This window comes from Tenrec ecaudatus, chromosome 8 (genome assembly GCF_050624435.1).
Source record: "Tenrec ecaudatus isolate mTenEca1 chromosome 8, mTenEca1.hap1, whole genome shotgun sequence".
Classification (NCBI taxonomy): Eukaryota; Metazoa; Chordata; class Mammalia; order Afrosoricida; family Tenrecidae; genus Tenrec; species Tenrec ecaudatus.
This window is the reverse complement of record NC_134537.1, coordinates 111,912,887-111,935,036: the sequence shown is the minus strand read 5'-3', so window position 1 is coordinate 111,935,036 and position 22,150 is coordinate 111,912,887. Positions and strand designations below refer to the sequence as shown.

Below are 22,150 nucleotides of genomic sequence, written 5' to 3'. Positions count from 1 at the left end.
AGGAGTAGGTAATTTGATCCCATCGTTTTAAGCATCTGCGGTGGTTCCAATATTAGCTGTGGTTTGATTGAAAAAAGAGTCCCTGGGTGGTGCAATAGGTATCAGTCATACTCTGCTGCTAACCCAAAACTAGAAGTTCAAGTTCACTCAGGGGCACCGCAGAAGGAAGGCATGGGAAGACACTTCGAAAATCACAACCACCAAAATCTCTTTCCAGTCCAAAAGACGTGGCGCGGCCATGAGTCAGAACAACAACTGGCTTCTACTTGTGGGATAATATGGAAATTATTTCCACAGCTTGATCTTCTCACGGGGAGATGTTTTACATAACAGCAGAGCTAGGAATCTTATTAGCACTAAATAAATAACTATTAAATTGGATCATTGTTTATGAGCTTTGCAGATTCCAGGTCTGAAGGGTTCAGAGATAGTCATCTGTACCTCCCAGCTTGCCAGGCTGGAGTGGTGAGAACTGAAAACAAAGCAGCTCTGTTCCTGGGGACTTGACCTCTCCTGCCGCCCTTCCTCTGTCCAGCCCACTCCCCCTGGGCTGCCAGCACCCTGCCTGGTTGTGAGGAAAGGGTGGAGGAAACATCACTGAACAGGTTTAGCAAACAACAAAGTGGTGTGGGGAATGTGCTCTAGATTGTAAAGCACTGTTGATTTTGTAGAGAAAGGTGTCCTGACCGTTCTAGGGCTTGAAAGGCAGTGAAATCTGAGGGTCCTGAGAGCATGCCTGAGGACACCTAAAAAGGAACCGGCAACACTGAACGAGCATTTCACAGAATCGAGTAGTGTGGGACCTTAAAGTTTTCTTTAAACCCATCTGTGATAGAATGAGCTATAGATAAATCCACTTTGGCTGGACAAAAAGCATAATCCAGTTGTGATGAGAAGTTTATCTTCTGGCCATCGGAACCAGTCTGCAAATGCGAGGGCAAGAAAAACAGGAGGTTCACAATCTATCAGTCCAGAGTAATTCATTATTTTGTGTTTTTAAGAAGGAGCCCTTTTATGAAGCCCTAGCAAAAAGGCTAGTCGCTCAGCTGCTGATTGAAAGGTCTGTGGTTGGAAATCCCCAGCTGTCTGGGGAGGAAAGATCAAGCGCATTCTGAAGCAGTTCTACCTTACTGACCGGGTTTCTGTGAGGGGCAGTGGGTGCAACAGCAGCAGGTTTTTGCCCCACCCCCCCTTCCAAAATGCCCACTGGCATAGGTGAATCGATGTTGTCCTTGTTTAGTAAACAGCTTTTTGCACATCTTCCCCATATCATACAATTCAATAGTTCGATCATATCAAGAAGAGTTATCATGGCCACAATCTAGTTTAGAGCTTTTTATTCTTCCTTGTACTCAATGCTGTTGGTGTGATTATTTTTTAATTGTGACAAAAAGTACACAAGATATTTTCCAATTCAACAACTGCTACATGTATAATTCAGTGCCATTCATTAGACTCTGTGTTGTGCGACCTTTGTTAATAGGATGCTGACCCTTTTGTTGTTCCCACCTACTGTCATCCTGGGTCTTGCAAACTTTTCCTTTTGTTTATGGGTGTATCTTTATCCATGTATATCTGTCTATTCGTGTGTCCTATTTATTTATTTGCTCTTCTTCATTCCCTTTCCTTTCACTATCCCCCACCCTCCCCATAACCATCAAAGCCCACTTCTTTTGGTGTGAAAACTAATTACTTGATTTTTTCTTTTATAACAGTGGTCTCATACTATATTTGTCTTTATGAGATAGATTAACTTTGCTGAGCACAATGTCTTCCAAATTCATTTATGTTATGAGATGTGTGTGTGCGTGCGTGTGTGTGTGTATATACCAAACTCACTGCCATTGAGTCACTGCTGACTCGTAGCGACTATATAGGACAGGGTAGATCTGCCTCCTGTGAATTTCTGAGACTGTAATTCTTTATAGAAATAGACAGCTGTATCTTTCTCCCATGGAGAAGCTGCTAGTTTTGAACTGCTGACCTTACAGTTAGCAGCCCAACATGTAACCAGTTTATTAATCCATTCTTCCATAGATAGGCATCTTGGTTTTTCCCATTCTTTTGCTATTATGGATAGCACTGAAATAAACATGGTGTGCATATATGTTTGTCTTTTGTGCTTTATTTCTTTATAGCAAAGAGAGAAACGGATGGGTCATAAGGTATTTCTTTAAGGAAGAGCCATACTGCTTTCCATAGTGGATGTACAATTCTACAGCCTCACCAGGAGTATTCAAAGGTTCCAGTCTCTCCAAATCCTCTCCAGAATTTATTTTCTGTTTCTGTGTGTATTTAATTTTTCTCTCTGTCCAGCCTGAGATAGTAGCTTATCCTTTTAATTTTTATTTCCTTTAGCAGTGTTTCCCAAGGTGGGTGATACCACCCCTTCCGGGGCACTGGGATGATCCAGGGAGCTTCAAAAGAAGACACCTGCATGCTTTCTGGATTATGAGCTCTAGTTCAACAGATTTTAATTGCCAGAAAGATGCTTAGTACTTTTTGGATAAGTAGAATAGAAACGATCTATGAGAGTTACATGGCCAATTGACTTGACGAGATCTATATTTGTACCCATGCCAAAGAAAGGTGACTCAACAGAATGTAGACATTCTAAAACAATATGAATATCACATACATTAAACTTTTGCTTAAGGAAATTAAAAAATAGTCTCACTAGAACATTGGCTGGGAACTACCAGAATTCAAGTCAAATTCAGAAGAGGACAAAGAAGATAACATTATTGATGTCAAATGGATCTTGGCTTAAAGCAGAGAAAGGTCTCCCCCAAAAGATGTTCACTTGTGTATTAATGACTATGAACAAGTATTTGTGTGGATCATAAAACACTATAGACAGTATTGAGAATAATTCTGGAATTCCAGAATGCTGCATTGTGATCACGCAGAACCTGTACAAGGACCAACAGGATGACATGTGAACAGCCCAGGGAATACTGTGTGGTTTAAGATCAAGAAAGGTGTGGGACAGTATTGATCCTTTTATCATAGTTATTCAATCTGGATGCTAAGTAATTATCTGAGAAGTTAGACTATATGAAGAAAAACAAGCCCGCAGGATTGGACAAAGGCTGAGATATATAGACGATATAGCTTTTCTTGCTTAAAGTGAGGAAGAAGTGGAGTACTTGCTGATGAAGAGAGATTGCAACTCAATGTAAAACTCCAAAAACTAATCTCACTGCCATTGAGTTGATGCCTGCTCATCGTGACCTATAAAACAGGGTAGAGTTTCCTTAGAGTTTCCAAGACTGTAACTGTTCATGGGAGTATAAAACCCCGTCTTTTCCTTCAGAGCAGCTGGTGACTTCAAACTGCTGACCTTTCGGATTGTAGCCCCACTCAAAATCACTACACCACCAGGGCTCCCAACTCAATGTAAAGAAGACCAAAATCCTCCCAACTGAATCGATAGCCTCATGAAGGATGAAGAGGTTGACATTGTCAAGGATTTCATCTTGCTTGGACCCATAATCAATACTCATGGAAGCAACAGTTGAGAGATCAAACAATGTATTGCATTGGGCAAATCTGTTTCACAAGACTTCTTTACGGTGTTGAAGCCCAAACACGCTAGTTTGTGGACTAAGTTGTGCATGATCGCAGCCATGGTATTGTCATTTTCCTCATGTGCATGTGAAAAGTGGACGATGAATCTGGAGAGAGGATTCATTATAATGATAGTGTTGGAGGAGAACGTTGAAAGCAGTATGGCCTGCCAGAACAAACAGCTCAAAAGCTCCTCAGAAGCACTGACAGTGAGATTTTATCTCATGTGCTTAGGACATGTTATCAGGTAAGATGAGCCTCTGAAAATGGACATCATGCCAGCTCTAGTAGAAGGACAGTCAATGACATGGATGACACAATGGCTGTAAAACGACGCACACTCTCAAACTGTGAGGATGGTGCGCGACTAAGCGGTGTTTCACTTGGTTGGGCACAGGGTTGCTGTGAGTCGGAACAACCTGATCACACCTAACAACAGCACCAGCTTTTAGTTACCAGACTTCACATCAAACGTCTCTCTCAGAGTGCCCTCCTCCAGATGCGTGAGCTGCCCTGGCATCTCATCTCTCTGATATTAGCCCCCACCTCCCCATACTCCTTTTTCTTTCTGGAATTAGGATGTGTGGTGAAATTGTTAGATGGCTACTTTCCGTCTGTTCCCATTTCCTAAAAATAGCTACTTTGTCTTTCTGATACGAGTACTTCCTTCTGTTCCATGAAATGTAGGCATTTCAGGGAAAAGCAAAGCCAGTTCCACCACCAGCTCGAAAGATGGTTCTGGTTGCCTTAAGGCAGGGTTCTCAACCTTCCTAGTGCCGCAACCCTTTCATACAGGTCCTCATGTGGTGGTGACCCCTAACCATAAAATTATTTTTGTTGCTACTTCATAACTGTAGTTTTGCTACTGTTACGAATCAGGCAACCCCTGTGAAAAGGTTGTTCAACCCCCAAAGGGGTTGCGACCCGCAGGCTGAAGAACCGCTGGCTTAAGGCAATCGGTCCACTGCAGTCCTGGCTGGTTTTCAGAGATGTGCACGTGACTCAAGCAAGCCAATCAGGGCGAATCTCAGTCTCTACAGGGATGGAGGTACTCCATTTTTCATTAGGCACAAGCTAAAAACATTTATGTCCAATTGCATCTGGAAAGCGCCTTATCACCACAAGGGAAACTGGGCCTGGCATGAAGCAGGCTTTAAAAGCTAGCCAGAATCAGAACAAAAAAATCTTACCATAGTGAATGAGGTGGGGAGTGCAGAGGGGAGACCCAAAGCCCATTTGTTGGCCACTGGAGATCCCCTTGCAGAGGGGTTGAGGGGAGGAGATGAGCCAGTCAAGATGTACTATAGCAATGATGAAAAATACAACTTTCTTCTAGTTCCTTAATGCTTCCACCCCTCCCCCCATTATCATGATCCGAATTCTCCCTTGCAAGTCTGGCTAGGACAGAGGATGTACACTGGTCCAGATAGGAATTGGAAACACAGAGAATCCAGGGAGGATGATCCCTCCAGGACCAGTGGTGTGAGTGGCGATGCTGGGAGGGTAGAGGGAGAGTGGGTTGGAAGGAGGGAACCAATTACAAGGATCTACATGCGACCTCCTCCCTGGGGGACAGACAACAGAAAAGTGGGTGAAGGGAGACATCGGACAGTGTAAGATATGACAAAATAATAATTTATAAATTATCAAGGGCTCATGAGGGAAGGGGAAGTGGGGAAGGAGGGGGAAAATGAGCTGATGCCAGGGGCTTAAGTGGAAAGCAAATGTTTTGAGAATGGTGAGGGCAATGAATGTACAAATGTGCTTTACACAATTGATGTATGAATAGATTGTGATAAGAGTCGTATGAACCCCTAATAAAACGATTTTTAAAAAAAGCTAACCAGAAAAACAAAATTTAGGTCAAACAGCATAAGGCCTTCCTGTGGCCAAGATTAGCTAAACATTCACCAACACATTTTGCTTTTCCTCCTGTCAGAGGTCAGCAAGTTTGCCTGCTTCTCTAGAAGCTCAGCATGATCACGTGGCAGAGTTCTAGTCAATGGGCTGTGGGCCAAACGATGTACAATCACTTTTGAGCATTAAAGCTCCTCCCAAAGGCTCTTCCTTCCATTTTCTTTCCCCAACTGCTAGCAGAAGGGAAAATGAGTCCCAGGCGCAGAAAGACAGAATCACAACGGAAATGAAAGACTGACTAACTACTTGAAGAGAGCTGCTTAATCAGGAACACTGGACAGGGCCAGAATGAGATTACCCAATAAGCAAGGTAAGCACAGGCTTACTTGTGCTTACTGACCAATCTGCAGTGCAAAGGCTCTCATGTGATTTGTTCACTACTGTGTAGTAAGTAAGCCTAAGTAAGCCTGGGTTACCTCGTTGACTGCAGGTGGCCCCTGGACTCAGCTGTTGCATGAAGAAATTAACTTGGACTGTATCATGTGACATCACCAAACTTTTGAGGTTATGTGCTGATGCTAATCTTCCTGATGAATTCGCTTCCTGGCCTCGGAAGTTTACTTTTTACAATCACATAAATCTTCCGTGTCATTTACGTACGTTTGAGCAGGGGCTTTCTATTACTCCCTAGCACATCGTAGCTGATGCAGATTTTGACCTGTACCCCTGCTAACAAACGTGCTGTGGCTTTTCAGGTTTGCTGTTGATGGAGATATGCTGGATTCATTTTTAGCATTCAGTGCCAACTGGCCTGCAGAACCTGAATCCTGATGGGGTAATAACTTAACTATCAATTGTAGTCTAACCTTTTTTTCCTTTCTATCCACTAAAATAATATACTTTTTCCCCTTGCAATTTTATCTCTATTTAGGGACTGAAGATAATCACTGCTTGATCTTTGCTGCTTCTGATTAATTACATAATATTTCCTAATTATTTAATCTACAATGTGCCTGTCTTTCAGTTGTACTCTCATGGCCTGCATGTTGCCAGTTTGCTGGAAGCTGTGCCATCACTAGTTAAAATACCAGCTGGGCCACCCAAGTCTTAGGGGAGTTTCTAGACTAAAATGGGGAAGAAAGGTCTGACAATCTACTTCCGAAAATTGTTTTTGCTGTTAGATGCTGCAGATTCAGTCTGTCTTATAGTAACTTCCTGTACAACAGAACAAAATATGGCCCGGTCTTATGCCATCCTCGCATTCCTTCCAATGTCTGAGCCCACTGTTGCAGCCAACATGCCAGTCCATCTTGGCTTTCCTCTTTCCACTGCCCCATTACTTTATCAAACATAATGTCCTTCTCCAGAGACCAGCCTCTCTGGATTGCATGTCTAAAGTAGGTGAGACAGAGCCTTGCCATCCTTGCCTCTAAGGAGCATTCTGGCTGTACTTCTTCCAGGACAGAGGTTTGTTCTTTTGGCAGCCTATGGTACTTTCAATATTCTTTGCCAACACCACAATTAAAATGCATCAGTTTTTCTTTGGTTTTCCTTATTCAACATCAAAGTTTCCAAAAATTAGCCTACAAAAATCCCACAAATCAGAAGAGAATATTGTAAAATGAAATGCTGGAAGATGAGTACCCTGCTCATTCAAAATACACATAGGTTGCAACAATGGATTCAAGTATACCAATGAGTGTGAAGAAATGCAGGAATAGGCAATATTATATTTTGTTGTACACATGATCACCATGAGTAGGAACTGACTCATTGGAACTAATAACAATGATTTCTTATCACAGAGCCTATAAGTCATATTACTAAAGCAAAACCAAAGTTAAAAAATGTAAATTTGGGTGAGTATGATTTCTTACTTTCATAGGGGTAATATGAGGGAGACTAAAAAAATATTAGTACAAAATCATAGAAAGGTTTTTTTTCTCTCACTCTGTCACTGAGTCCATTCTAACTTGTAGTGTAGGGCAGAACTGCTCCTGTACGTTGCTGAGGCTGTAAATCTTTATGGAAGCAGAAAGCCTCATCTTTCTCTGGCAGGGTGGCTCATGGTTTCAAATTGCTGACCTTGTGGTTATTATTCATAACCCAGTGTACCACCAGAGTTTTATTAGACAAAAATACCAAAATGTGAAGCCACTGTTTCTCAACCTCTTGGTCTGATCTATACACATCTGCATATGGTATCTCCCTCTCTCTAACTCTTTTCAAGGGAATTCTGCCTTCTTTGATTTATACCATGCTCAAACATTTTAAAATTTATGATGCAGTCATACAGTGAACTATTTTATCTTTCATTTAATATTTCTACCTTCAGTTCCCTGGTTCCTTGCTGATCTTGATAGGATGTGGCATCATCTGAAAGAGAGAGAAAGATAGTTTAGAATGAGGAATACAAATATGTAAAATAAAAAGCAGAGGGAAGAGACATAGATGATACATGGAGAAGATCTAACACACTTTTTAGAATAATTTACATGAATTGGTATGCATAAATATATTCTAAGTTATCGGTTTATAAATGATGTAATTTTAGGATTATATAAATATGATATGAATATGACAGTAAGAATATGATTAGAATGTTACTTGATTAGGGGGGGTTCCCTGATGGTTAAGGGAGGCTAATAGAAAGAATAATAGAAGTAAGCTTGTAAAAAGCAAATTATTTTCATATATTTTTTTATATTTCTTTGCTTTCCTCTCAGTATATTCCTCCTCCTGTTGATCTTTATCATTAAGACTAAGAAAAAGAACATTTTCAGATTCCATGCATGCTGCCAAATTGCTTTGCTCAAAGCCTTTAGTAATTAGTGTGTTTTCATAACATTCTCAATTAACATAGCTCTAGTTATTCTGTTTTTAAAGCTCATGGGTAAGAAAGGATTAAATGAAGTGTTACTAAGCAAAGTACTGGTATATCTTAATATCATGCCCTATTAATGATACAATAAATCAACCTAATGAAAAATACATACTATAAATAAAAATTGTGTCAATTGAAAAATTAATATGAGATAATTAGTTATGGTTGCAACTGTGTGGGGAAGAAGGCAGAAATGAGAAATACAAGGTCATGAGGACGTTTTAGACCATGATTAAGTCACATTTGTATATAATTTCATACATGAGTGTGTTTATAGGATTTTCTCAAACATAAAGTGTTAGGAGTGCATAATTGACAAGTAACTATGATCTTGAAAGTCATTTTTGACTTGTAACAGGATGTAGGATTTCTACATGAATTTTTCTACTCCCGCAGAGAGTGACGGTCTCAGAAACGTTTGTCCAGGGTCAAATGTATCCTGTCATACAGGGTCGATATAAGTCAGCACTGCCCCAATGGCAATGTCTATTGAAGATATCATGTTCCTGGCTTCAAGCTCCCATGATGGCTGCTGGGATATTGTTCTTGCACTACCATGTCATTGCTTTTTCTTCAAAGGTAAGCTGACCTTTGCTCTGGTTGTTTTCCTCCTCTACCCCCTTCCCTCCCCCCTTTGTCTTTAGGCTTTCACTCTGCTGTACCTATGTATGGGTTTTTATTTTTTTTTACCTGGTATAAACTGGTCTATTGAATATGGGAAACCGTGTTTTTCACTAGCTCTAGAAACTTCTCAGTCATTATTACTTCAGATACTAGAACCCTGTTGTCTCCTCCTGTGTCTTCTGGGATTTTGATGAATTGAGTGTGGTAATGATATTATGATGATTTTTGTTATTACTGTTGTCTTAAAGAATCTTTATTGTTTAAGATTATGAGAACATTGCTGCTAGAATTCCAGTTTGAAAGTTTCTTCCAAGCAGAATATGTTTAAACCCATCTCTACAATCAATGAACGGATGCAGACAAATTCTCTTAGGAATACTCTTGTCCCAGTTTTCTTCAACAAGAGCCAAACTGAAACAGTGACTTCTGGGGAACATGCTATTGAATTACAAATGACCACATACAAAAATACAGCATAGCCTTTTAGGAATAACTATTGCTGTAATTCAATATGTAAAATCTACCCAAATAAAAAAAATACCATTGCCAATGAGTTGCCTCGGATTCAGAGCAATCCTATAAGAGAGAGTAGGATTACCCTAAAGGGTTCCCAAGGTTGTACATTTCATGGAAAGAGATTGCCACATTTTCTCCAATGGAATCACTGGTGGGTTGGAATCAATGACCTTAAGCACTGTGCCCCAGGGCTCCTAAAGTCAAAATAGCAGCTGTACACCTCTCTTCAACTCACTGCCATCAAGTTGATTCCAATGTAAAAGAGATCCTATAGGTCAGGGTAGAGTGCCCCCCCCCCCCCGGCCGAGATTGGAACCCTTTAGAGGAGCAGAAAGCCTGTGTGTCTCCCGTGGAAGTGGCTGGTGGTTTTGAACTGCCGACCTTGCAGTTAGCAGTCTATTGTGTCACCACCATGCCACCGGGGTTCACAGCTTTAAACAGCAAAACAACAACAAACCAAGGAAACCCACAAAACAAAAATTATTTTTAACCAATTTTATCTCCTGACCAAAAAGTAAAGACCATAAGTGGTAAGTAAAATCCACTCCCTAACCCCTCTCCTGTAAACCGTGCCATCACTGAATTGGCGCCAACGCGAGGTCCCCTAACACCTGGAATCACGGAACTTCCTGAGTTGACCCTCTGTGCCTTGAATTGAACACCAGGCCCCTCAGAAGCTACTGCTTTGATTATATCTCTGGGTGTTTCTGAAGGCGCCCTCAGGAAACTGAGACAGTATTACTGAGAGAATTTGTCTGCATCCATTCACTGATTGTAGAGACAGGTTTAAACATGTTTTGTTTGGAATAAATTTTCAGGTGTATAGAGCTTTAGCAGCAAAGTGAAACATGGCCCTTTAAAATTATTTAATAAAACAATGAAGAGATTGAACAAAATAAACCAGCAAAGATCCATTCACCCACTACCACTGAGTCAATTCTAAATCACAATGACCCTATAGAACAGAGGAAAGCTGGCCGGAGGCTATACATCTTTTATGGGCTCACAGAGACGTACTTTTTCTCCTGTGGTGCAGCTGGTGGTTTCCAATTGCTGACCTTGAACTTAGCAGCCCACTGAGCAACCCACTATGCCATCAGGCTCCTTAATAAGAATGATATCTATAGTCACTTGGGATGGCATCATTCACATTCCTATAAATAAAAGAAAGTTAAAGCCCAGAACAATATTTAAAAATAAGTCACAACAAATATTCAGATTATCCGTGCTTATTAAATTGGATTTTTATGCTGCTTGGAACTGGCTAGCTGTCACCTTTAGACCATTTGGCAGACATCATGAGAAAAATCAAAGTTCCATAGAATCTCAGGGTTGGAGAATTTCACCTATACTTCGGAATTCCCTGTGCAGACTTATAACTAAGCTGTTTGGTGACTGATAGCTTTATTTAATCATTAAATGAGAGTATATTCTAGTGATAAGCCATTTGGCCAAGTACTTCGTGGTATTTAGTCTTCAGTATAAGAAGAGATTGATGAAGTTATATGATCTACTGTCCCATTTTCAGAAAAAATACTTACTTACCACCCCCAACTCTGGCAGTTAAAAACATTTGTACTATAACCCAGGATAAGGTGTAGCTATCAGCTTTGGCAGCCCCCCTGGGTCATTCCAGTGCCCCAGGGCCCTGAGAAATGGCCTTCTCAAGGATATCTGGCTTTAGGAATCAGGAACCTAAGCAGATCATGTGATTACATATCAGGTTAGGATTAATCCTTTGTCACGCCTACTGCTCCCATTTGATCATGATCCTTGTGGCACATGGGGGCACAGGAATTTGACAGCTGGAAAATTATCAACCTTAGTATTTTCTCTTCCATTGGTTCCCTTACCTTACATATTTACTGGTCACAAAATATGACAAATATAACTATTTGCTGGTAATAATGCTCAATGACCCTTGGTCTTACCGGGCCTTATCTCCACACATAAACCTTTTATGTAAGTGAAATCTTAATATCCTACCTGTACCAGGAAATGCCTACCATTTTTAACCCACTGTTATATCTCTGCATAGATTATATTTTTCCTACCCAGTGTGGACCATTTCTTTCCACTCTCCCCACAATGAAATAAATGAATTGAATGGAATGTCTCAGGCAAGGATTTCTTCTATGAGGGTGTGTCATGAAATCATGATATTTGTTCTTAGACCAAACACAAAGAGAGAAAATCCATTCCATGAGAGCGGTCATCTAATGGAACCACCCTAAGTTTCAAGGAGTGGACTCATTGGTTTGCTTTGAGTACACTTTGAGAGGTGATTCTTTTTGTGACTACTCTAGTAATAGACTGATACTCAAATTTTGATTGATCAAGATACCTTTAAAAAGAAAACCTCTCCCCCTTACAGCATAAGGACTCAAATTTTAAGACTCAGGAGGAGTGATCCAGATGGCAGCTTAGTCAGACACACTGGTGCCATCCTTCTACAACAAAAAAACCCAAATCAAGAGAACCAGCTACAGACAGCATTTATGTTCTTTGAACATCAAATGAAAATGATAAAAAATTATATCCAGCACCAATTAAAAGAAGAAACTGATAAAGCAAGTTGGTGGGCACGGACAGCTGTGGAGTGGAGCACAGCGGGGCCATCCTGAGTCATGGCCAGCAGTGAGGAGCATAGGCGGCAACTTCACAGTATTCCCAAGAAGAGTCAGAGGCACTGTGTAGGTATATCAACTTGTCGGAAGAAGGGAAAGAATAGTTTGGAGGATGAGAGTTCTAGAATCCTCACATCCACAGTGGGGAGGGAACCAGGAACCAGAGGTGAACACACCAGCAGTAATCCCTAACCATATGGAGTCGGTGGCAGAGTGGTGAAGTCAGAGTAATAGACTCATAAGGAGTAAGCAGCAGTTTCTCATCCAATTCTCCCAAGTGCTCCTGACCCACTGAGCATCAGGAAAGTATTCCTACACTCCTGATTTATTCACCCTGGACTCTACAGGAGCCTGTCTTGCCCCCACCAATGGCAAGGAAGTATTCCTGCAGTCCTGGCCACTCACCCCAAATTTTATCCTCCTATCTTCCTGCCCTCTCATCAAAAGGGACGGGAGTGTTCTTATATGCCAGCTGTTGGCATATAAGCGCCTAATGCCACTGGGCCAATGACAGGTGATGGCCAGCACCTGCTCAGCCTTTCCTTAGAAGTTTCACACAGCCAGAGAACAGCAATGAGGACATGTTCTGCCTGACACTGCCCACTCACTTGCATACTGGAAATAAGTGCTCACATGCCACTAAAAGAGCAATCAGTGAAGCGTACTAAACCCGCCCATCCTAATGTATCACACCAAACACAAACATACAATAAATAAAATAATACCTAAATGCCTTGGAGACAGAAGACGACATCAAATTATAGAAAGATACAACACAAGATGGCAAAAACAAATGAACAAAGCAAAGAGGAAGAAAAGGTGATAGAAATAACTGATAAGGAATTCAAACTACACATAAATAGGATCTTCAAAGACATGAAGGAAAACCCAGACAAAACTCTAGAATAATCCAGAAAAATAATACAAGAACAAAATGACAAAATAGACAACTAGAAACCACCTAAAAGCAACAACAAATTCAGAAGATTAATAGTAAAATATCAGAAATAAAAAAATCAATGGAAGGAGATATAAGAAAAATTAAATAAGTATAATAACAAAATTGAGGGAAGAACCTTTGATGTTAACTTGTTTGAAGGATAATCAGAAGAAGGAATGAACAAAAAGGAAGAAAACCTAAGTGTTATGTGGGATAACATAAAGAGGAATAATTTACATAGATAGAAGTTCTAGAAGAAGTAAGGGAAAAAAGAGAATTTTTGAAGATATAGTATCTGAAAGCTCTCCAAATATCATAAAAGATGAAAAGATTACCATCCAAGAAGCTCAATGAACCCCATACATGATCCAAGCCAAGTCCACTATGGTCAATTTGACTCCAATTTACAATAGTCCTGTAAAACAGGGTAGAGTAATCCAAGAAGAGGGTAGAATTGCTCCCTAGGGTTTCTGCAGCTATACCGCTTTATGGAGGTACACCGTCTTATGTTTCTCTGTGGACTGAGGGGTGGGCTCAAAATGCTGAACTATAGTTAGCAGCCTCATGCTTCACACACTGCACTGCAGGACTCCTTCCACACAGGATGTTGTTGTTAGGTGCCGACAGGTTGGTTCTGAGCCAAAGTCACTCTACAGACAACAGAACGGAACACTGCCATTCACTGCAATAATATACGTGCCATTCACACAACTGTCAGGTTTGAGACCTTGTTGCAGGTACTATGTCAGTCACCTTGTGAAGAGTCTTCCTGTTTGGGGCTTACCCCTGTATTGTACCAAGCATGGTGTCCTATTTTAGGGACTGATAACACTTCCAAAGGACACGGATTGAGGCTTGCCATCGTCACTTCTATTTCCTGCAAGACAGATTTGCTTGCTCTTTGGCAGTCAGTGATCCTGTCCATATTGCTCACCAATGCCATAATCCCAACGCATGAACTCTCCTCCTGTCGTCCTTATTCATTGTTCAACTTTCCCGTGCATCCAGGTGACTGAAAATATCATGGCTTGAATAAAGCACACCATCGTTCTCAGTGACAGCTTTTCTCTTTAACACTACAAACGAGGATCTTGTGCAAGCAGATTTGTCTGATCCAATACATTCTCTGATTTATTTTTTTCTCCCCTGATTTCTTGATTGCTTTCTTACCCACTCATTCTACAAGTCTGATACAGCAGCACGGTACACATTTTTCTCTAATGCACACCGATCATTCTCCAGAATAGAACATTTTGTAGGCCACAAAACAAGCCTCAGTAAATACTAATACAATGACACAAAGCATCTTCTCTGATCATAATGCTATAAAACTATACTTTAATAACATATGAGCATTGGAAATACACAGAGGCATTGGACTGCTAATCGCAAGATTAGCTGTTCAAAACCATCAGTCACTCTATGGTGGTAAGACAGGCTTTCTACTACCAGATAGACATAAGGTCTCAGAAACCCACAGGGGCAGTTCTACCCAGTCCTACAGGGTCAGTCATTATGAGCTGGAATTGACCTGATGGCAGGGAGGTTTTTTATTTTCTTAGTAAAAACTATGAGGTCATAAAATAAATTTAAAATGATCATTTAAAAATTATTTGAATCATCTTACAATGAAGACACTACATGTCAAAAGTATGGGTTACAGCAAAAACAATGTTCAATGAAATTATAAGAATAAATGAATACATTGAAAAAGAAGGAAGATCCAAAATCATAACCTTAAAAGTTGAACATGTAAAAAAGTGTAACAAAAGGAGCCCACAGCCACCAGAAGAAAGGAAATAGTCAAGATTAGAGCTAAAATAAATGTGAACTCCACTAGAGTTATTATTTCCCTTAATGGAGTTTATGAATTTCTATTATTTCCTATTCTTATTTGTCAAAAACTACAGATGTGCTTGTCAGGACAAGTTGAGGGAAGTACCTGTACTTAAAAAAAAAAAAAAAAAAAGCCTTTTACTCTGTTCGTAAAAGGAAAATGTAGCCACCTCTAACCCAAAAGAGAAAAGTGTATCCAGTTACAAAGACAAGAGAGACTCGATGGAACTTTGTGCATGAGGGACGAGAATGCCGCTTCCTCGGGAAGGGATGTCAGTCCCAAGGGTACGGTGAAAACGTGCGTGACCCACTGCTCCACAAGGTTTCTGAAACTGGAGGTCTTTATGGAAGCAGGGAGCTTCGCCTTTCTCTCCCAGAGCTGGCGGATTTGCACACCTGACCTTTTGGTTAGCAGCCCAGTGCTTAACCCCTGTGCTACAAGGGCTCCGTTGCACCAATTGGGCTGCTTGTAAGGATAAGAGAATACAAATATTGGCTGGTCTAAGAATTTGCCATTGGAATAGAAGCAAATGCAGTTACCTTCCAAGCGCTCTTCCTAATCAAATTCCTGGTCCTTGAGCTTTGTATTAGAGCCACAGGAACCCTGGGTGGTGCTCAACTACCAGGCTGGCAATCAGAACCCACCAGCGACTCCACCAGAGATAGGTGCACAGATTTACTTTCATCGAGATTACGGTTTGGGAATCCCTGTCATAGAGGGCTACTGAGTCAGAATCCACTCCAAAGCACGGCTTTAGGTTTGGTCTAGAGACTACAGAACCGAGCTGTTTTTGAGAAAAGGAACCTAAAGGATCTCTCCCATTGGAAAGGAGGCCAAAAGGAGATTTTAAAGCAAGTTTATTTCTATTTCCTTTTCAAACACTTTATTAAAAGCAAAAGCAAGATGTCTTTATAAATTATGAAACCAACCAACCAACCAAACTCATTGCCTTTGAGTTGAATCCAACTTCTGGCAAAGCTGTGTGTTACAGAGTAGAACTGCTACACACATAACACACACACATTCTGACACTACATCATACGTTTTATGTTCACACACAAAAGGGAAATACATACCATATGTGATGAAGAAACAGCTGGTGGGATGCGTCTAAAAACAAGAAATAAGAGCTTATCATTGGGAGTGGAGTTTTTATTTTCCATATTACAAATCCCATATTTAATTTTTAAAATGACCTTGTAACCTCCTCCCTGGGGGATGGACAACAGAAAAGTGGGTGAAGGGAGACGTCGGACAGTGTAAGATATGACAAAATAATAATTTATATATTATCAAGGGTTAATGAGGGTGGGGGGAGTGGGGAGGGAGGGGGAAAATGAGGACTGAGAATAAGGGCTAAAGCAGAAAGCAAATGTTTTGAGAATGAGGATGGCAACAAATGTACAAATGTGCTTGACACAATGGATGTATGGATGGATTGTGATAAGAGCTGCACGAGCCCCAATAAAATGATTTTTAAATGACCTTGTATGTTATTTTACAGTATTTCAAAGCTTTAGAAAACTTGATTGTGTGCCTGATCTGCACAGAAGAGGAGTTGGTGGAATAATGTGAGGGGCACTAGAGAGCCGAATGTGTCCGGCCTCATGTTTGACTAGTTGGATCAACAGTGAGTTTTTGTTTATGGTGCTTGAAAACCTGGCAACGATTATAGGTGATGGTTGCATAACATGATTAATGTAATTCATATCACTAAATTGCACCCCAGCAAAACATTTAATTGGCAGATATGGTGCTATATATACACCCAGGGGCTTCAAAAAGTCTGAGGAACGAAGGGATTAAAAGAGAATGGATTTTTCCCATGAACTTTTTGAAACTCCCTTGTGCATTTACAATAAACAAAGTATTTTAAAATTCCTATCAAGATGGCTTCTGGTTCGTAATCTCTTAACTACACACATTGTTTTATGCAGCACTTCAAAACAAGTCAGCACAAGGGCTCTCTGAAGCCAGGTTTAAAAAGTCAGGACGCCAAGGCGCTTTTCTTGCGTGTCTAGCTGGCACAGCCAACTGTGGCCATTCCAGTCGCTCCTGGCACACTATCCTGGCTCAGCCTCGCCAAGGACCTGGTGTGCCCGGCTCGCCCCGGCTTGGCCTTGGCGCTCCAGCCCATTGAGACCCCAGCGCAGGCTGCGCTGGTTCCTGGGAGCGTGTTCCCGTGGCCTCCAGCGTCCATCCAGGTGCTCTCGGCGCACAAGGCGCTGGCGCCCCCTGCTGGCCCATCCTCGTGGCATCCCGGCGACCATCTGAGCCAGCGAGTTGGCCTTAGCTCCCTCTCCACCTGTGTGTGCCCACCTCTGTGCCAAAGAGCAGCGTGGCTGCCCGAGTACAGCTGCGAGCTGGGCTGTCTCACCCGTCTCCTCACACAGTGCACAATGGAGGGTGGTTAGTGCGCAGTGCAGAACAAAGTCTGACATTTCTTAAAGCTGGGGGTTCTGTGCCCAATTCCTTTGGAGGCTTTAGGATTTATCCGATTTAAAATGTAGGGATTGTGTTCATATCTGGCAATGTAAAGGTTTGCGAGCTGAAATCTGCGCTTGGGACTTTTGCATGTACTTCTCTGGCGACAGAATCACCAGTGCAACAGGGGATGGTGCTCCCATGGCAACCGCAACAAAACAGTGATCAGGACTCCACCTCAGACCATCGAAAGCCACTGCCCAGGAAGGCGAAGATGCCCTGCATCCACGGGTGCGGATCTCCCTTTGAAGAGCTAAGAGAGGGCTTCCGTGGGAAGGGGGAGCCTGGTTAGGCGGCTGCAAAGAATGGCCTCTCCCACACGACGGGATGTTTGCATGCATCCCGCTGACTCAGATGAAAGTGTTGGCCGTCTGCCTGATTGTAAGGCCAGAATAGATATTAGAATTTCGAGTTATTGTTTCTTTAAAGCAGTTACTTGGAGGGAAAGCGAACCATCTCAGCTCATTTTCATATAATTACATTACCCTTGATATAATAGATATGCAAATACTGACATACAGTACATACATGGACTCTTGGGAGAGCTGGAAGGGGGCTGGTGGAAGTTCCCATCTTTGACAGGGGACGTCTGACCACATTCCCGTTACTTTCTATTAGTAGAAAAATCTGATTTTGTCCTTCTCTGGTACAGGCTGTAGCTTGTGCAGTTTTTATTGTCTAGAACTATATATTTTTAATTGCAATGGAGTTAATTCATAGTTACCCTATTGGACAGAGTAGAACTGTTCCATAGGGTTTCTAAGAATTTTTTGCAGAAACGGGCTTTCCTATGACTATGAACCTTGTTATCAGACTGAGTGCATTGTGGGGTGGATTACTGTAGTTATCATTATGTTAAAATGTGACACTGTGTCATTTGATCTCCCTATAGATCCAATGTATATTTGTTCCCATTTTTAACATTTTCTGCTTTCTTTTTGGTTAAAATTTTATTCTTACCTCATTGGTTTTTTGTTTTGTTTTGATTTTGTTTGTTTTCCTGTATATGAAATCCAGGATAGGTAAATCTACAGAAACAGCAACTGGATTGATAGTTTCACAGGAGCATGGCAGGAGAGGTTGGGAGTGATAGGATACGAACAACAAGAAGCACAATGAGAAGAAATGACCTCACCGCCAGAGGAATTCACTTCGGAGGACAGCACTGAAGCTACAGCTCAGGGAGAGGGACATGTCTGATCAGAGCACACGGGAGCAAACGACGAGGGAAGGAAGGAGGGAGAAAGAGTGGAGCAGATCCTGGCCCATCAAGCCCTGAGGATGATATTCCTGCTGAGAGTAGTGAATGCACAGAGGACCATAGGGCTGGCCCCACCATGAGACACCACATCCCTCACTGACCCATAGTGCTATGGGGTCAACACTCAAGACAGTTCTAGAATTGTGCCTGATTTGACCCCACCATCCTGAGGCGAAACACTAAGGGTGTACAACAGAGCAGCGAGGGGAGCAATGAAGTCCCTGGGAATACCAAAAATAGACTGTGGGGCCAGGGAGTGGCACCCCATGAGACTCGACCATAAAACACCCCTAAAACAGACCTTGAACTATTTATAGGCTTTTCTTTTTTGTCATTGGTTTTTGTTGTTGTTGTTTTCTTTTGTTGCTTTATTTTGCTATCCCTTGTTTTTGTGCATATTATTGTCTCTGCGTATCTATCTAGATAAGAAAGGCAGGATAAACAATCTGGAGGAGAAAACAATGGAACCGATGGTTTGGGTGGAGGGACATGGGAGGAAGTGAGTGTTAACAAACTTAGGGACAAGGGAACAAGTGAGTTAAAATCGATGGCGAAAAGGGTGTAGGAAGCCTGGTGGGGCTTGATCAAGGGCAATGTAACCTAGAGGAATTACTGAAACCTGAATGAAGGCTGAACATGATAGTGGGACAAAAGGAAAGTCAAAGGAAATAGAAGAAAGAACTAGGAGGCACATGGGCATCTAGAGGTCTAAATACATGTATGTACAAGTGTAAATATATTTTTATATGATAATGGAGAAGTAGATCTATGTGTATATATTTATAGGTTTAGTATTAAGGTAGCATATGACTTGTGGGCCTCCACTCAAGTACTCCCTCAACACAAAAACACTTTGTTCTATTAACTTGGCATTCCATGATGCTCACCATCCCTACCTGATCACTGAAGACAAAGTGGGTACATAAGCAATTATGTGGTAAAGAAAGCTGATGGTGCCCAGCTATCAAAAGACATAATGTCTGGGGTCTTAAAAGACTTGAAGATAAATAAATGGTCATCTAGCTGAGAAGCAACAAAGTCCACACAGAAGAAGCACACCAGCCTGTGTGATCATGAGGTGTTGATAGGATCAGTTATGAGGCATCAAAGACCCAGAACAAGAAAACATATCATTGTGAACGAGGGGGAGTTCAGAGTGGAGACCCAAGGCCCATCTGTAGGCAACTGAATATCCCAGAAGGGTCATGGGAGGGTGATGAGCCAGTCAGGATATAGTATAGCACCAATAAAACATACAACTTTCCTCTAGTCCTTTAATGCTCCCCACTCCCCCACTATCAGGACATCAAATCTGCAAATCTGGCTAGACCACAGTATGTACATGGGTATGGATAAGAGCTGGAAACACAGGGAATCTGGAACATATAAACCGCTCAGGACCAATATTGGGAGCAGCCAATCCAGGAGGGTTAAGGGAAGGTGGGGGGAGAAAGGCGGAACCGATCACAATGATCTAACTATAACCTCCTCCCAGGGGAATGGACAACAGAAAAGTGGGTGAAGGGAGACATCGGTCAGTGTAAGACATGACAAAATAATAATTATAAATTATCAAGGGTTCATGAGGGAGGGAGGGGAAAATGAGAAGCTGATACCAAGGGCTAAAGTAGAAAGAAAATATTTTGAAAATGATGATGGCAACAAATCTACAAATGTGTTTGACACAAAGGACGTATGTATTGATTGTGATAAGAGCTGTACGAACCCCAATAAAATGATTTTTAAAATGTCCTCAAATTGATTGTGGTGGTGATTATCCAACTCTTGAATATGATTTAACTGAAATGTATGATACATATTATGTCATTAAAGTTTTAAATAAAAAGCTGGTTGCTACATCTTTCATTCTCTCTCAGCATGCCTGGTGAGTTCTACCAGCAAGCCCAGCGTAACCACTATGTCTCAGACTGCCTTATAACTGTACTTGTACAGCACACATATTATATAGCAGAGGGGCCCAGGTGGCATTGGGGTTATGAGTTGGGCTCTGATCTGCAAGATCAGCAGTTCGAAACCACCAGTCTCTTCTTGGGAGACAAACAGGACTTTCTACTTCCATAAACAAAGTCTCTGAAACTCACAGGGGCAGTTCTACCCTACCCTTTTTAGATTGCTATGAGTTGGCATCAACTCGATTGCAGTGAAAGAGTAAGAGATTTTATATAAACTCCATCTGCCGGTAGGTTCTGACTCATGGCAACTCCACACGTTTCAGAGTAGAACTGTGCTGTCCATGGCTTTCTTGGCTATAAGCTTCCAGAAGTAAATCTCCAGGCCTTTCTTCTGAGGTATCACTGTCAACCATCTGGTTCATAGTTGAGTGTGTATGCTTATTACTATCCAGGGGCCTTTTTATTACATACAGATATTGAATTTAATTATGTTCTCCGAAAATGTGTATTACGTTGGCTGCATCATGATTCTCAATGGCTTGGCAGATATGTAACGATGTAATCATGCTCAAAATGTGATCTGATCTGATCAGTCAAGTAAACGGATTAGAGCGGGATGAAACGGAGACGCCCTAACGTAACTTAGAACCATGATCCTGTGTAAGGGGACTTTCCCCGAGGCAGGGCCTGCATTATCTTTTATCCTACAAGACACGAAAGGAGAGAGAAGCAAGCAGAGAGGGGCACGTCCATAACACTAAAACATAGGGAGAGTTGGGAGCAGGGGGCATCCCTGGGACCCAGAATCCCTGTGATAAAACGTTCTTAGACCAGGGGAAGACTGACACTAAGGCACCTGGAGCACCGAGGGACACCAGGCCCACAGATGTTGCAGGGAGGCATGGACTTGCCCCCAGAGCTGACAGAGAGATAGCCTTCCTCTAGAACTGATGCCCTGGATTTGAACCTCTAGCTTCCTCAACCAATCACTTGTGGTACTTCTGTTATACAAGCACTAGATGATGATGATGATAAGCTCAATTATATACTATTCCATTTATTTTATAATTCAAACAGCATTGGCTCTGAAGTGCCAAGACTTTCACAAACAAAAAGATGGAGTCCCCCCACCCCCCAAAAAACAACCATCTCTGCTCAGCATTTGTCACTACAGCCGGTCTCAACTCCAACTGATGTCAGAGGAACTCTGTCATAGGAAGTACAAACAAAACAGTTGTCGTCAAGTTGACTGTAACTTGTGACAAACCAACATGTCAGGTTAGAACTGTGCCCCCTAGGGTTTCCATGGCTGATTTTTGTTTTCTTTTGGTAACTAGGTTACCTACTCTTTTGAAGCACCTCTGGATGGTCGGAAGCTCCAGTGCCCTGGTTACCTGCTGAGTGCTTTCAACACTTGAAATGTGGAAGAATGAGATTCAGGAATCTCAGTATCTCCATCTCCAAACAGCAGCCCCGATGAGAAGCCTTGGCTTTATCACGGCATCCCTGAAGCAACTGCTTGCCCAGAAGTACCCTGAGCACAGACTGACCATGTCCACCACCTTCCAGCAAACAAAGGGGAGCTGTCCTGCACTGAGAGGGAGGGAGGCAGTCCTGGCAACACATTGGAATCTCTT

General features: G+C 41.8%; 1 long non-coding RNA gene across 2 annotated transcripts in view; it reads right to left on the bottom strand.

Moving 5' to 3' along the window:
• The window catches only part of LOC142455137 (uncharacterized), a 60,982-nt gene that overhangs the window by 21,648 nt on the left and 17,184 nt on the right, over positions 1-22,150 (bottom strand). For both annotated transcript variants that reach the window (XR_012785744.1, XR_012785745.1), the window contains exons 2-3: positions 15,932-15,965; positions 7,757-7,803 (exon numbers count right to left, since the gene is read on the bottom strand). This is a non-coding gene — a long non-coding RNA (uncharacterized LOC142455137). The remainder of the gene's footprint in view (positions 1-7,756; positions 7,804-15,931; positions 15,966-22,150) is intronic.